The sequence below is a fragment of the Saccopteryx leptura genome, chromosome 1 (assembly GCF_036850995.1).
Source record: "Saccopteryx leptura isolate mSacLep1 chromosome 1, mSacLep1_pri_phased_curated, whole genome shotgun sequence".
Lineage (NCBI taxonomy): Eukaryota > Metazoa > Chordata > Mammalia > Chiroptera > Emballonuridae > Saccopteryx > Saccopteryx leptura.
The window spans coordinates 288,327,476-288,338,888 of NC_089503.1; positions in this window are offsets into that span (position 1 = coordinate 288,327,476).

The window sequence follows — 11,413 nt, forward strand, 5'->3', positions numbered from 1 at the left end:
CTTGAAATACACAAGGTTCCCCCCACCCCCAAGCGCAGACGCAATGAAAATTATATATGAAGGGACATTCGGGTAAGGACACAGAATCCAAAGGAGGAAATAAAACAATAGCCTTTGTTCTGCTTCTCGACCGCTGCCTCTTTAAGAGAATCCACCAGGAAATGGGAGATCGGATTACAGTCTGCACACCGGGAAATGTGGGGAGAGCGAGCGCCCGAGCGCGACGCCAGAGACAAAGCCCGGCGGCCGCGCTGCAGACGCAGGGGGACAACCGGGTGGGGGGATTCCCCGCGAAGGTGGGCGCCCCGAAAAGAGGAGACGCTGCGCGCGCCAGCCAGGGCTGCAGTTGCCTCCGGCGCTTCCCCAACCGAGCACGCGTTCTGGGGAAGGGAGGGCTGCTGGGCAGTTATCAAAGACAGTTGAGTTCCTTTTCCTGACAGTCCCCCCAGCCCCCGCCTTCCTCCCCGTTTCGAAATACTCTTTCCATTTAAAGAAATAGCGGTCGCTACCAACCGAAATAGGTGACTCGACTGCAAAGTTGACAGGATGTGTTCCTGAAGATAATAGACCTCCCCAGGACCATTGCTCTGAAACCATCATCGGCCGATTGAAGGACTCTGCGATCCTGCCAGGGGCCAATAAATGATTGGAAAATAATTGAGGGGGAAATTAAGTCGGTGGGGCTGAGAGTTCTAGCCTAGGATACAGTTGGTCCGATTATTATTTTTAGTATTTACGGTCTCTCTAAACGCTCTTAAGTAGCCACTTCAGAAGACTAAGAACATTATAATTATGTTTAAATTCTAAACCCTGCTAATACATAATAGGGGGTTAATGTATGTTACAAATATACAGAATATATGTGTAAATACAGTGTGTAGAGAGCAGGAAAGATTTCCCAGGTTCTCCCCATCCTACCCGCTGTCCTTCACTTCTCCAAAAGTTTAGACTTTCAAACACGCTCATTAGAACACTGAACCAGAATTTATTAAAGGAGTCGGGGTGGAAGAGAGTCCTGTTGCTGGGAAGGTGGGAATAATGGGTGTTTGTAAGCCTCCAGGAACCTCAGTTTTTGTCACCTGGTAGTCCTATCTTCCCAAAGAGACTTCATGTCCACACCAACTCCTTTTGGATCACCAGCTGCCTCCCCATCCCAGCAGTTGGACAGATGTTGCAGACTTTGGTTCTGATGTCCCATTGCTGGCTTAAATCCTATAAATCTTGGTTTCACTTATCAATATGATAATTGGCAACTCACTCCACTTTCTATAAAATGGGAATGAGGAATAGAACCTATCTCATATACAAAGTGCTCAATTACCTGAGTGCTTGACAAATTATATGTGCTCTATTAATGTTAGCTTCAGTTACTTAATCTCAGAACTAAAACAACTCTCAACTTCCCTTTCCATCTCCTTATCTTCCTTCTCCAAGTGACTCACTAAAGTACTAGTTTGAATTAGACTGTATGTAGTTTCAAAGCAAAATAAACAATAACAACTGAGGCAAACACTGCTTTTAGACTAAAGATCAACAATCTCTTTTAGTGAAGGGGCCGATAACACTGGGGAACAAAATTTTTGTTGCACCCACAAAGACACTTGTTCTTACCTAATTCGAGTGTGCTGATCTCAAATATGACATTAGTTTTTCTCTGTAAGCTACAGTTTTTTTGCAATTCACTATTTTAGGTTTTCATCTTATTGTAAAATTTTCACATTTAGTTTAACATAATGAAGTAGAATGTCTTCTTGGGCATCGTCTTTGTGAAAATATAATAATTTATATAATGCAGTAAATACACTAATACACTAAAAGATATCATTGCATCAGAATTTGTCTACAATTTTGAAATAGAACATATTAAAACACTTATTTTAATCATAAAATTTGCACAAAACTTCTTTAAATTCTATTGAGGCAAAAATTTGCGTTTGTAGCTCTTGTATTTGTGTACTTGTTGAGGACAATCTCGTTTGATGCTCCAGCAGTAGTCTGCTCATCACTAACAGCTCTGAAATCTTTGGAAAACTTATCAAGGTGATTGTTCAGGAAGTGAATCTTAACGCTCATGTTACATCCAATGTCGCAGAAAGCCAACAGCATCCTTTGAACCAGAAGTTCATAGTTCTCTGCTTTTTTGTTGCCAAGGAAGTTCTTTGTAACTGCCACAAAAGACTGCCATGCTGCTTTCTCCTCCTTATTCATCTTCCTGGCAAATTCTTCATCACGTATGAGAGTTCGAATTTGAGGTCCATCGAATACACCTGCTTTTATCTTCTCAAAAGACAAGGCAGGAAAAGCAGAAATAATATGTTGAAAGCATTCACTTTCTCTATTCAAAGCCTGAACAAACTGCTTCATTAAGACAATTTTGTTGTGGGGGGGGGGGGAGGGATGATCCTGTCTCGATTAACTACAGGTTCATTCACAATATTTTGCATCCCTACTTCCAGAGCTTCATGTTTCAGCCACTCCTTCTGTGTCCAGTGTTTCTCCTGAGCTCGGCTGTCCCACAAACACAGAAAGCAAGGATACTTCATGAAACCTTTCTGTTGTCCTACCATGAAATTTACCATTTTAAGATCCACACAAATGATCCAGTTATGCTCCTCAAACTTCAGATAGTTGAGGACAATTTTTATGTCATTCTTACTAAGTCATTCAATTCAGATTGGCTAAACTGCTGAGGGGTTAATGATTCCTTGGCATCAGAAGAAGACCCTTCAGATTCTACAACCATTTCCTCATGCATCTTATCAAAATACACTTGATCACCATATTCACTTTTTTCATCCTTAGAAGAAATGAAACCATTGAAAACGAACCGGGAGTGTCTCAGAGTGTGGGATAGATCGTATTGCTGAAGGAATATTAGGTATGCGATCATATGCCGGTTTTTTCTTGCCAGTGCCCTTTGTATGGATCAGACAGAAATAACAGTCACTGCTGTGGTCCTTAGGTTCACACCAAACCATGGGAATACCAAAAGGCATTCCTTTGTGTTTTCCTTTTGTCCAGTCACGAAGCATTTTTTCACAATTATGACACACAATATGAGGAGCCCAATTCTTGTCTTGATCACCAAGGGGAACTTGAAAATAGGCAATATACGCACATGTCACAAATAATGAAATATTGCGCCTTTGACGTTGAAATGTGTAACAACCACATATATAACAGAAGGTGTCAGGACTATTCTTACATTTACACCTACTCAAAGAAGCCATGATTCAATCTTAAAACAAAATAAGAGGGTGTTTTTATCAGATAATTTTTTACATTTAAAAACAACTACAATTATGTAAAAGTGATGTTTGTAAAACATTAATTGCCTTGTAGTTATGTTCAATCCAAGAGTTGTTGCCCTTTAACTCCAATTCAAAAACCAATGCATGCCAAAACTGTAACAAAAAAAATAAAATTGCATAAAAACTAGAGCATGCACCAAAAAATGGATTTCAGATTTGGAATCAGCAACACAGAAATATATAGAAAAGTTCTAAAACCTCATGCAACAGAAAATTTAAAAAATTGTTCCCCAGTGTAATAAATATTTGGCGCTTTGTGCACAGAGGTAAAATTGAGGACATTAAATAGATACTTATATAAGGAGAAACTATATATCCACGGTTTTTTATTGACAAAAATGTAAGGTATAATAGAAATAACAATTGTAATACAGGTCTAAAGATGAGAGAAATGAAGCTCTTTTTTTGTGGGAGGAGGGATAGCATTTCATTTAGTTAAACCCCAGTTCAAAGTGTTCTCTGTCATCAAAACTGATTGTAAATGTTTACCTGCCGATCTATAACAAGATTTTACATATTTCAGTTTTGAAAGTATCTTTTCACCCAGATAGGTACTGTCAAATATATCAATCCTTGAGCATATGATTTTTCTTGAGCATATTCACTGCTTAGAAGGCATTTCTGTAATTCCATTAGAATTTTATAAATTCTCTTGTCATTTCCCCTTTAGCATGCCCTTACATTGTAGATTAATCACTTTCAGTTGAAGGTTAGGTACAAGCACCTCAATTGCACAGTGACATGGATTTTAAATATGGAACTTTCTTTTCACTTACATCAGAATCCACAAACTACTGTTGGAACTGTAGTTTGAGCTGAGAAAAAAGGAATGCTCCAAATTTGTGTCGGGATGAAAATCTTGTTTCTTGTTTTAACTTTTGACAGCATGGGAAGTGTATACAGCAGATTGGTATTATTTGTGATTCAAACAATGTTAGCTGTAGCAAAATGATTTCACTGCAGTATAAGCTTCACACATAGCTCAATTTTGCCATGTAGTGTTAGGTTGAATTCATGAAAACCATTATCAAGGCTATAGTCAAAGTTAATTTCCAAAGACATTTAGTATTCAATAATAGTGGTTGAGAGTTCTTTTCATTCATTCATTCATTCATGCCCATTTGTCAGTTGTTTTTCTCTATGCCTTGTTTCTTGACTTCGCTTGAGTTAATTGGATGTCTTTCTCATATTTCATTTAAATTCCTAGATTGTCTTTCTAGCTTTTCCTTCTTTGTTAAATATAGTGGTTGCTCTCAAAATCACATCTTTAATGATCACAGTCTATCTTCAAATAATATTGTTTATTTTATGACTAAGAAATTTACAACAGCATGATTTCATTTGTCCCCTTCTCATTCTTTATATTGTTTTATATTTTATTTCTATATGTTATACATTGTAGAGTGGTGGGGTTTTTTGACATTTAAAAATTGTGAATATATGTATGTAATGAAAGTACTAAAATATATGTCTCTTGTTAATTTTCCCAGATATTTGTCCTTTCTGGTACTTTTTTATTTCTTCTTGCAAAGTATGTATCATTTCTCTTTGACCTCAAGAACTTTTTACAGCATTTCTTGTAGTACAATTTGTTGGAGATGAAGTCTCTCAACTTTTGTCTGTCTGAGGATGTCTCTATTTCATATTAGTTTGAAGGATAATTTTCACTGTATATAAAATTTTAGGTTCACAGGTTTTTTTTTTCTTTTTTGGCACTTTAAACATGCCATTCTATTTCTGTCCCATTAATTTCTTATTAAAAGTAATTTGTAGTTCATATTTTAGCTTCCTGCACGTTGTACTTTCTCATATGTGCCTTGACTGGGAGGCTGCAACTGAGCCAGTGACCCCTTGCTCTAGCCAGCAATCTTGGGTTTCAAGCCAGTGACCTTTGGGCTCAAACTAGCGACCATGGGGTCATTTCTATTATCCCATGCTGATGCCAGTGACCCTGCATTAAGCCAGCAACCCCACACTTAAGCTGGTGAGCCCATGCTCAAGCCAGCAACCTTGGGGTTTTGAACCTGGCTTCTCAGCATCCCAGGCCGGCACTGTATCTACTGCGGCACCACCTGGTCAGGCACATGTGGGATATTTCTTGATTAACTCCTATTGATGGTTACCTTTCTTGACCATGGTTACATTTTTTTGCTTTTTTTGTGTGTCTTGATTGTTGTAATGTGTGCTGGAAATTTTATATAAAAATAGACAATAAATTAAATTATATTTTCCTCTAAAAAAGACGACACACCTTCTTCTAATCTATAAAACCACTAGAATTGAGGCTGAGTAAATATAATCTAGATTATATATTTTTATTTCTATTATAGTTGAGTTGGATTTGTACTATACTCTAATGTTTTAGTTTGATTCAAATCACCACTGGCCTCAAATATTTTGAAGGCAGGATCAAGACCTTTTCTATAATCAAATATTAACATAGAGCTGTTATTCTCAGTTTTTCTACTTTTCTTGATGTCTGCCTTAGCTTCTAGCCTTACGGGAGATCTCACTTTCCTTCTGCTCCCAAACCCAATTTTTCTTTTCTAAAGATCTTTCCCTCAGCCCTCTATCATTCAGCAATTCTTTCTAAGCTTTAAAGTCCAATGCATCTCTGAGAGTTTCTCTTAGCTCTTCTTTTTTTTCTTCTTCTTCTTTTCCAAATGAAAGAATGAAAGATAGAGAGACAGACTCCCGCATGTGCCCCAGCTGGGATCCACCCAGCAACCCCCATCTGGGGCCAATGGTGTGCCCATCTGGGGCCATGCTCACAACCAAGCTACTTTTAGTGTCTGAGGCAAAGGCTCCACAGAGCCAACCTCAGTGCCCAGGCTGATGCGCTTAAACCAATGGCCACAGGAGGGGAAGAGAGAGAGAGAGAAAGAGAAGGAAGAAGGGGAGGGGTGGAGAAGCAAGTGGTCACTTCTCCTGTGCACCCTGACCGGGAATCAAACTCGGGACATCCACATGCCAGGCCTGACTCTCTACCACTGAGCCAACTGACCAGGTCCTCTCTTAGCTCTTCTTCATTATCCTTGTTTTTGCAGCCCTCGTCCAGTAGTTAGTGAATATCAGTAGGAAAGAATTGTGAGGTAGTATGGTTTTACTCTGTGCCTGTGATTCCTCTGGATTCTCACCTGTCACAGCAACCCACACACCACCATTAAAATTTATTAAAAGTTAGGCTGATTTCTCCATACCATTGTCTGTGGTGGATTACTCTTCTCTACACTTTATTCAGGATTGAAAGCTACTGTGGATCTTCTCTCTCATATGGGTTGTCATTCTCTGAAATTCAGTTCACTTAGTTTTTTCTGTGCTCTCATCTCTGATTTTTTTTAACTACTATTGTACAGATAATCTGGTTTGTTTTGGGGGGTTAGGGAGTGTATTATGATCTCTTGAGATTTTCTACATCCCAACTGAAAGAGGAACCTGAATGTATAATCAATCTTCATCCTCCAAAAGAGTGATGGAGAGGGGCAAAGAGTGGGGAAGAATGAACTGTTAAACAATGTGGAAGTGGATGTGTTTAATTTAAAAACCTGTAGCTATTACCATAGTATAATGTTTTTTTCTCTTTTTCTTTTTCTTTTTATTCAGTGAGAGGAGGGGAGGCAAAGACAGACTCCCACATGCACTCGACCAGGATCCACCCTGCAAGCCCACTAGGGGGCGATGCTCTGCCCATCTGGAGCCCTTGCTCCATAGCAACTGGGGGCATTCTAGTGCCTGAGGCAGAGATTATGGAGCCATCCTCAGCGCCCGGGGCCAACTCACTCTAATTAAGCCATGACTGCAGGAAGGGAGGAGAAGAGAGAGAAAGCGAGTGGGGGGGAATGGATAAGCAGATGGGCACTTCGCTTGTGTGCCCTGATCAGGAATTGAACCCGGGACATCCACATGCTGGGCAGACACTCTACCACTGAGCAAACCAACCAGGGCCTAATGTTATATTTTAAAAATGAAAACAATGCCATTTTAAACAATATAAACTACAATAAGAAACACTATCCATATATCTTCACCAAACCAGAATTCCTTAACCTAATGGGCATGCTTCTTTAAGAGGGGTCTGTTGTAATTGATGGGGTGGGAAAGAAGAGGAGAAGCATTTATGCTTATCCAAATAAGACATGGATTTTAACATATTGAGAATCACTGCCCTAAATTACATATATATATTCTTTATTATATCAGTCAGGGTGTAATCAGAGAAACAGAATTGTGAGTGTGTGATGTATATAATATACATACATATATGTATATAGTGATTCTGCTTCTCTAATTGCACGACTGATACAGTAAAGGAAATGTATATATAGGGCAGGCAGTTGGGAAGAGCAGATGGATATAAAGTGGGTAAATTAAAGAATAAGCTATGATTCAAAAGCATAAGCTGGAGTCCATGGGGATGGTCTAACACCCATGTGAATTCTCATTGCCTCTGACATTAATGGCCTGGGTGTCCTACACAAGCTTGGGCCCTTTATCATGAAACTAAACATACACTGAACATACACTCACACCTGACCTAGGAGTTGCAGAAGCTGAATTGGTGTCTTGGCAAAGCAGGAACAGTCACCAGCTCACACACCAATGAATTGAAGCAACAGATAAATGACAGTGTTTGCAAGCTACATACTGGACTACATACAGGACACCCTCTTGTGGCCCACCCTAATTGGAAACACAAGAGAATTCTGGGAATGTAGTTAAACTTCACCAATCTGTCAGATTACGAAGTCATTACACATAATAATCAGCTTTTGATAAACCCTCTGACAGTTATATTTTCAGAGTTTTTTCAGTATTCTATCACATCTTTTCCCACCTAACCTTCAAACTGTTTTATTCCATATGCCTTCTCCTTATGGCTTCTCCATCTTTCTTACTAATGCCACCATATTATCAACCTCCAATTTACCAAACCTCAAAATAATTTTTGACATGCAGCTCTCTTTTATGCCATACAGAGCATTCCCAAATCTTTCTGTTTTGTCCACAGATTTTCTTCTGTCTTCCCATAAGTAGCAACTTCAGTTTGGATTATTGCCACTTTCCTTTTTCTACCACCAAACTCTTATAGTTCATCTCAAATCTCTTACTTCATCATTCCCATTTTTGTCCCTAAACCTTGTCCCATTTTACTCAAAACTGCTCACACACACAAACTATGGAACTATTTGTTTTCTGTTAAGTAGTACCTGAAAACCACTTCTTTCATAAATCCATCTCACACTATGTAAATGGAAGGTGTCCAAGAAGATAAACAGTTGAAATGCTGGCATGGATTTATTATGTAAGAACTGCTCATCTATCCCCTAATTATGAACTGGGAGGGTTCAGAAGACACTCTCTTCATCAAGGCCTTCAGAAATGCAGACATCAGCCTCCTTGTCAAGTTCTGTGGCAGCCATTCTCTGTAAGTCCTTAATGCTACCATTAAACTGGGGATGGTGGGATACTGGAGTGATGGGTGCCGAGTGACATCACTTAACCATTGGAAAGTGACAAGGTAACCATGGTTGTTATAATGGACAGAGTTAAAGTGATCATCAGAATGGTTTGGTCTCTGGTGTTGGCTGATTTATATAATGATCTCCTTAGGAATAAATAAATATATATATACAAACACACACCCTACCAATATCATATTTGGTTTTTATACATAAAAGAGCTCTAGGTCTAAAGTAAAGAATTCTGACTTGAATTCCATAATAGTTGGTTCTGGATCCTCAACTGACTCAGTCTTGATTCAGCCTCTTAATTTAAGGGAAAGCAGGTCTCCCTGCCACATAGCCAAAATGTATGCTGTAAATCTACCTACCCTTTCTCAAAGGCACTTACCACTGTGAATGTGCACTGCTGGAGGAAAAACAACTAGAATTTGGGGGTATTATTGTACTCTAGCTCTAAATTAACACTGATTTCTAGAGACCTAATATATCACTTTGGTGTGTCAGTCAGAGTAGGGCCTAAGGTCAGGGAACAAGTGGAATTTCAACTTGAGCCCAACTCATAGCGGGCATGGTGGACACCCAGACCCACTGCTGTGGTTATTTTTCTAGTTTTAAATGCAGAGTTGGAATTTACATAGTCAGAAAATGGCAGCATCCCCACATTATTGTCCAAATTATGGAGTGAGGGCTTTATAATAGAAAAAGCTGGGAAGAAGTTCCTAGAACTCTATCTGCTTGCTAAAATAATAAACCAAAGGCAATCTTAGGTTCTTGGAGGGATTATTAAGCATAGTGCCATCATAAAGGCCTTAAAGGAAGGAGAAGTGGTGAGTTCTATTACATTCACATTTATTTCTCCTGTTTGGCCTGTGAAGAAGAAATAGATCTTCGAGAATATTGATAAATTATAGTGAACTTAATCAGGCCATGATTCCAGCTGCAACTGGTGTTTCAAATGAGGTTTCTTTATTGTAGTGGACCAATACAATCCTTGGTACCTAGTATTCAGCTCTTGGTCTGGTTAATACTTTACCTCTTTTCTCTCATAATAAAGACTACAAAAAACAGTTTCTTTTCAACTGCTAGGACTAGCAGCAAAACACTTCACTGACCTATTTCAAGCCTTTATCAACTCTACGGCCTTCTAACATAATCTAGTTGGAAAAGACCTTAATTGCTTTTCATTCCACAAATATTATTTTGGACCATTCTGATAACAACATCATGTTGACTGACTCTAATGAGCAGAAGGTAGGAAATATACAGAGGTTGAGAAATAAATTTCCCAAAAGTTTAAGAGTCTTTTACTTTAGTGACTGCCTCTGATCTGGGGCATCATCAAGATCTCTTTTAAGTTGCTGCATCTAGTCCTTCCTACTCCAAAGAAAGACATATAACATCTGGTGGGCTTCCAGTTTTCAGTGGGCCCAGTTTAAGAGAAGTCTGGCCCTGGCCGGTTGGCTCAGTGGTAGAGTGTCGGCCTGGCGTGCAGAAGTCCCGGGTTCGATTTCCAGCCAGGGCACACAGGAGAAGCACCCATCTGCTTCTCCACCCCTCCCCCTCTCCTTCCTCTCTGTCTCTCTCTTCCCCTCCCGCAACCGAGGCTCCATTGGAGCAAAGATGGCCCGGGCGCTGAGGATGGCTCTATGGCCTCTGCCTCAGGTGCTAGAATGGCGCTGGTCGCAACAGAGCAACACCGCAGATGGGCAGAGCATCGCCCCCTGGTGGGCGTGCCGGGTGGATCCCGGTAGGGTGCATGCAGGAGACTGATTGCCTCCCCATTTCCAGCTTCAGAAAAAAAAAAAAGTCTGTGCCACAGGTCCAAGTAGTGTGCCAGTTTTTGTGTCCCTTGAGCCCTTTGATCCAGAAGATGCACTGATTTTTTTTTTTTTTTTTTTTTGTACTTTTCTGAAGTTGGAAACCGGAGGCAGTCAGACTCCCACATGCGCCCGACTGGGATCCACCAGGCATGCCCACCAGGGGGCGACGCTCCGCTGCAACCAGAGCCACCCTAGCGCCTGAGGCAGAGACCATGGAGCCACCCTCAGGGCCCGGGCCAACTCCGCTCCAATGGAGCACCGGCTGTGGGAAGGGAAGAGAGAGACAGAGAGGAAGGAGAGAGGGAGGGGTGGAGAAGCAGATGGGCGCCTCTCCTGTGTGCCCCAGCCGGGAATCGAACGCGGGACTCCTGCACGCCAGGCTGACGCTCCACCACTGAGCCAACCGGCCAGGGCAGATGCACTGATATTTGAAATGTCTATGATAAGGAAGTTATGGGGCCCTTGGCAGGATCTTATACGTGAATTACAGCAGATCTCTAGGATTTAGGAATACAACTATGCCATCTTCTAAACATCAAGATTCTTCTTTTAAGAGATTACTTCTGGTTTGTTATGGGGTTCTCGACGAGACTGAATGCCTGATTTTGGATGGCCAACTTATCATGGAACTTGATCTACCCATTTGGAACTATGTGTTTGACACTCTAAGTCATTACGTTGGGCATGCACAGCATCACTCCAACATGAGTGGAAGTGATGTGGATGAGATTGGTCTTAAGCAGCTCTTGGAGGCACACATAAGTTGTATGAGCCACTGGCTCAGATTCTTAGGGCTATTACTCCTATGAAATTTAGTTGT